Source organism: Lolium perenne, chromosome 4, assembly GCF_019359855.2.
Source record: "Lolium perenne isolate Kyuss_39 chromosome 4, Kyuss_2.0, whole genome shotgun sequence".
In the NCBI taxonomy this organism is placed as follows: Eukaryota; Viridiplantae; Streptophyta; class Magnoliopsida; order Poales; family Poaceae; genus Lolium; species Lolium perenne.
This window is the reverse complement of record NC_067247.2, coordinates 173831626-173838409: the sequence shown is the minus strand read 5'-3', so window position 1 is coordinate 173838409 and position 6784 is coordinate 173831626.

Genomic DNA, 6784 nt, shown 5'->3' with positions numbered 1-6784 from the left:
AACCTCAGTTTAAGGGGAAGAGGCTGTAATATCCCAAGTTTAGAGGCAACAAAATGAGAGAACACCAAAGTGTGCACTGCATTCATGCATAGAAAATCCGGGGATTTTTCGCGCTTTAAAATAAAACATGTCACACTACCTGAAGTTTCACTTGACTTGCTAGAATTGAAGTAGATCATCAAGTCAAGCGCTATAAACCTCAATGTGACCTTTGCTAAAATCTTGTTTTGGGTAGATATAATTTGATCCATAGGTTGGATCAAATGGAACTAGAACTATTACACAACACTTTAAGTGAGGATCAAATACCAAATCCTATAAAGGATCATAACATGGTATTCCTTACAACAACACATTCTTTAAGAATCAAACCCTAACATAATAACACTTAAAAGTTAGGAACTACCTTTGTTTGTAATTTAATTCACTTCTAAACTTATTACCAAATAAGGTAAACCACATTGTCTAAAGTGCATAAAAGCCACACATTCTTATTTAAATCATAACTTATTAAATATATGGAATATCATAAAACTAAATCCGTTTACATTACGAATTATAGTTCAAACTATTTGAATAAAACTAACTATGAATCATAGGATGAAAATAAATCATATGAGAGGATAATCTCTATGCCACATAGGATGAAAATATCTACATGACTTGCATCCCAAGCTATGCCACCTCATGCCCAAAGAATTTCTATGGATGAGGGCATGACAACCAAGCATCTTACTCATCAAATCAAAGCAAGAGTCACCCACCTATGTGTCATGATACTAGAGCTTGCCCAAGCCTATAAAAGGAGCCACACCCTTCATCCATTTGATCATCTAGTACCATGTTACAAGGAAACCAAAACCTTTAGATCACCCATACATTAGCTATAGGATCAAGATGAAGAAGCTAGGAGGTGAAGACATACCACAAGATGCAGGTTTATCAGATTTCCAGAAGAACAAGCTACATAAGATACCAAGGTAGAATTCCTAGGCAAACCATATATTTAGAGGATCATATCATCATCTCTTGAGTAGGACCTTGGGCTATTCCAAGACATCTAGAAGTGAGAGAGATTATAGATGCTAACCATAGCCATGTCTATCCTAGAGAATACTAGAGTAGTATTAAATCCTACTTGTTCAAACCAATCTTTAATCTTGGAGGTGAGAGCCATATTCTATTAGTGATCACAACTAAAAGCCCTAAACCATTTCATATGGGATCCACTCCACATAAAATAATATGTTCTAACTTGTGTATCATGGATCACAAGTATAAACTCAAACTAGATATACTTAAAATTAAATATGAATTAGGTGATTTGAATTAAGTCAATACCCAATTATATTTTGCATTCTAAGTAATCTATTTAGTGGACCAAATAGGAATAATATATTATAGTTTGGACCATCACCTTAGCAAGTGGAGTAACCATGATGAGCTTGGGATTTATTTTAAGTAATTCAAGCTAGAAGTTGCTAAGTAAGATTAGTTAATGTAGAGTTTATTCAACCATCTTCTTAAATCCTTAGACGTAATTATGCACATAAAATCATGACTCAATTCCATCATCATTACCATTCCTTTTAAACTCTAGCCATAATTAAAATATATGTGAACAATCAATATTGTTAAGCACCCTAGCAAAATCTAATAATATGTTTATCATGCATCTGTTATAAATATCAAATCATTTAAACAAAACTGATTCCTAAATTAAAAAGGAATTGAGATAAATATCTTAACCCATATCTATTTTATTTAGGTTTTTCTATTTCCGTGCCCTCGGGTCCTTAGTTGTGCTCAGTTTTCCCCAGCCGCTTAGTTTTTCCTCAGTTTTGCCCAAGCCCTTGTCTGAAACCCTCACAAGTGCTGGAACGGTCGTTTGCCCGATGGGTCAACAACTTTGACCGTTATCTACTGACTAGTGGGGCCACGCAGATCCCGCAAAGACACATCAGACCATCCATCTCTGGTTGACCGTAAGCATCGCCGTATCCCTGACCAAAACACAGACGAGTGGGGCTTTGGTATATCGAATGACAACTGGGGCCATGAAGCTGATACAAGGGGCAATACACGGGTAGGATTAGATTTTGAAACGAAGCTCTACAGCGATGGCACGGAGGAGGTGGCCTGCGGGGTGCTGAGATGAGATCGACGTCCACAAAGAACTGCATGAGGCGAGACCAGACACATTAGATAGATATGAACTAGATGCGTTTAACCATGCAAAGAAGACAAGAAATGGTCGAGGACATCGACGACGATCTAAACACTTTGACTGACGATGTCGGACACGAACGCGAGCAATGTAGAGAAAACTTGTGTCTCTCCTTTATGGCGTGTATAGATGTGTGCTAGGGGAGTGTGGTGGCGAAGGGAAACACCTTGCGGTGGTCTGTGGCGTCCAGCATAGCGGGGCGGCGTGGCCGTGCCCACAGCGGCGTGCATGTTCAATATTGGCATCAGCATGTACGTTCGTCATTGGCCTCGTCGGTATCTCTGGTGTGTCAGTAATCGAATGAGGAGACAGGATTGAGGGTGCATCCTGACGGTGACCTAGCAGTGGCGGCGAGCATAGCCATTCTGACCATGCCGATATCGGCATCGGCATCGTTTGGAGGCTGTGGTGCTCGAATCATGGTGGAAATTGCGATATTATTATATAGAAAATAGCTAGATCTCTAAATCAATGCATATGAAGCTACATATATATTCTTGGTCATAATCCCCTTATCTAAAGGGGATGGATGCATGGCTTCACGTCGTCGTCGCTTTCATCGTAAGTATCTTTGTCGTCTGTGTAGTAGTACTTCCTGCATATTATTCTGTCGAACACCTTCACTGCGAGCACATCACCGCCTTCATATTTGAAGTGTACGAAGCAGCCGAAATCCACACCGTGCGCGATGGCGAAATTCTCCCAGCCCTTGTCGAGGTACATCCGGCCTTGTCTGTCAAATAGGACCTCCACGGTCCAGAGACGAGGACCGTAGTCAGCTGTTCGCAGATACACCTTAGCGGGCTCCTGGCCGTTGATGCGTGTAGTTGACACGTCCGTTGGGAACCCCAAGAGGAAGGTGTGATGCGCACAGCGGCAAGTTTCCCTCAGTAAGAAACCAAGGTTTAATCGAACCAGTAGGAGTCAAGAAGCACGTTGAAGGTTGATGGCGGCGGGATGTACTGCGGCGCAACACCAGAGATTCCGGCGCCAACGTGGAACCTGCACAACACAACCAAAGTACTTTGCCCCAACGAAATAGTGAGGTTGTCAATCTCACCGGCTTGCTGTAACAAAGGATTAACCGTATTGTGTGGAAGATGATTGTTTGCTGAAAACAAGAAACAAGTATTGCGAGATTGTATGCGATGTAAAGAATAGGACCGGGGTCCACAGTTCACTAGAGGTGTCTCTCCCATAAGATAAACAGCATGTTGGGTGAACAAATTACAGTTGGGCAATTGACAAATAGAGAGGGCATGACCATGCACATACATATTATGATGAGTACTGTGAGATTTAATTGGGCATTACGACAAAGTACATAGACCGCTATCCAGCATGCATCTATGCCTAAAAAGTCCACCTTCAGGTTATCATCCGAACCCCCTCCAGTATTAAGTTGCTAACAACAGACAATTGCATTAAGTATTGCGCGTAATGTAATCAGTGACTACATCCTCGAACATAGCACCAATGTTTTATCCCTAGTGGCAACAGCACATCCATAATCTTAGAGGTTCTTGTCACTCCTCCAGATTCACGGAGACATGAACCCACTATCGAGCATAAATACTCCCTCTTGGAGTTACTAGCATCAACTTGGCCAGAGCATCTACTAATAACGGAGAGCATGCAAGATCATAAACAACACATAGACATAACTTTGATAATCAACATAACAAGTATTCTCTATTCATCGGATCCCAACAAACGCAACATATAGAATTACAGATAGATGATCTTGATCATGTTCGGCAGCTCACAAGACCCGACAATTAAGCACAATGGGGAGAAGACAACCATCTAGCTACTGCTATGGACCCATAGTCCAGGGGTAGACTACTCACTCATCACTCCGGAGGCGACCATGGCGGTGAAGAGTCCTCCGGGAGATGAATCCCCTCTCCGGCAGGGTGCCGGAGGAGATCTCCAGAATCCCCCGAGATGGGATTGGCGGCGGCGGCGTCTCAGTAAGGTTTTCCGTATTGTGGCTCTCGGTACTGGGGGTTTCGCGACGGAGGCTTTAAGTAGGCGGAAGGGCAGGTCAGGGGGCCACACGAGGGGCCCACACTATAGGTCGGCGCGGCCAAGACCTGGGCCGCGCCGCCCTATAGTCTGGCCACCTCGTGGCCCCACTTCGTCTCCTCTTCGGTCTTCTGGAAGCTTCGTGGCAAAATAGGACCCTGGGCGTTGATTTCGTCCAATTCCGAGAATATTTCGTTACTAGGATTTCTGAAACCAAAAACAGCAGAAAACAACAACTGGCACTTCGGCATCTTGTTAATAGGTTAGTTCCAGAAAATGCACGAATATGACATAAAGTGTGCATAAAACATGTAGATAACATCAATAATGTGGCATGGAACATAAGAAATTATCGATACGTCAGAGACGTATCAGCATCCCCAAGCTTTGTTCTGCTCGTCCCGAGCAGGTAAAACGATAACAAAGATAATTTCTGGAGTGACATGCCATCATAACCTTGATCATACTATTTGTAAACATATGTAATGAATGCAGCGATCAAAACAATGTATATGACATGAGTAAAAAAGTGAATCATATAGCAAAGACTTTTCATGAATAGTACTTCAAGACAAGCATCAATAAGTCTTGCATAAGAGTTAACTCATAAAGCAATAAATCAAAGTAAAGGTATTGAAGCAACACAAAGGAAGATTAAGTTTCAGCGGTTGCTTTCAACTTATAACATGTATATCTCATGGATAATTGTCAACATAGAGTAATATAATAAGTGCAATATGCAAGTATGTAGGAATCAATGCACAGTTCACACAAGTGTTTGCTTCTTGAGGTGGAGAGAAATAGGTGAACTGACTCAACATAAAAGTAAAAAGAATGGTCCTTCAAAGAGGAAAGCATCGATTGCTGTATTTGTCCTAGAGCTTTTATTTTGAAAACATGAAACAATTTTGTCAACGGTAGTAATAAAGCATATGTATCATGTAAATTATATCTTATAAGTTGCAAGCCTCATGCATAGTATACTAATAGTGCCCGCACCTTGTCCTAATTAGCTTGGACTACCGGGATCATCGCAATGCACATGTTTTAACCAAGTGTCACAAAGGGGTACCTCTATGCCGCCTGTACAAAGGTCTAAGGAGAAAGCTCGCATCAGATTTCTCGCTATTGATTATTCTCAACTTAGACATCCATACCGGGACAACATAGACAACAGATAATGGACTCCTCTTTAATGCATAAGCATGTGGCAACAATTATTATTCTCATATGAGATTGAGGATATATGTCCAAAACTGAAACTTCCACCATGAATCATGGCTTTAGTTAGCGGCTCAATGTTCTTCTCTAACAATATGCATGCTCCAACCATTAAGGTGGTAGATCTCTCTTACTTCAGACAAGACGGACATGCATAGCAACTCACATAATATTCAACAAAGAATAGTTGATGGCGTCCCCAGTGAACATGGTTATCGCACAACAAGCAACTTAATAAGAGATAAAGTGCATAAGTACATATTCAATACCACAATAGTTTTTAAGCTATTTGTCCCATGAGCTATATATTGTAAAGGTGGAGAATATAAATTTAAAGGTAGCACTCAAGCAATTTACTTTGGAATGGCGGAGAAATACCATGTAGTAGGTAGGTATGGTGGACACAAATGGCATAGTGGTTGGCTCAAGTATTTTGGATGCATGAGAAGTATTCCCTCTCGATACAAGGTTTAGGCTAGCAAGGTTATTTGAAACAAACACAAGGATGAACCAGTGCAGCAAAACTCACATAAAAGACATATTGTAAACATTATAAGAATCTATACCGTCTTCCTTGTTGTTCAAAACTCAATACTAGATATTATCTAGACTTTAGAGAGACCAATTATGCAAACCAAATTTTAGCATGCTCTATGTGTTTTTTCATTAATGGGTGCAAAGTATATGATGCAAGAGCTTAAACATGAGCACAACAATTGCCAAGTATCAAATTATTCAAGACATTTTAGAATTACTACATGTATCATTTTCCAATTCCAACCATATAACAATTTAACGAAGAAGAAACTTCGCCATGAATATTATGAGTAGAGCCTAAGGACATACTTGTCCATATGCAACAGCGGAGCGTGTCTCTCTCCCATACAGTGAATACTAGGATCCATTTTATTCAAACAAAACAAAAACAAAAACAAAAACAAACCGACGCTCCAAGCAAAGCACATAAGATGTGATGGAATAAAAATATAGTTTCAGGGGAGGAACCTGATAATGTTGTCGATGAAGAAGGGGATGCCCAAGGCATCCCCAAGCTTAGACGCTTGAGTCTTCTTAGAATATGCAGGGGTGAACCACCGGGGCATCCCCAAGCTTAGAGCTTTCACTCTCCTTGATCATATTGCATCATACTCCTCTCTTGATCCTTGAAAACTTCCTCCACACCAAACTCGAAACAACTCATTAGAGGGTTAGTGCACAATCAAAATATACATGTTCAGAGGTGACACAATCATTCTTAACACTTCTGGACATTGCATAAAGCTACTGGAAATTAATGGATCAAAGAAA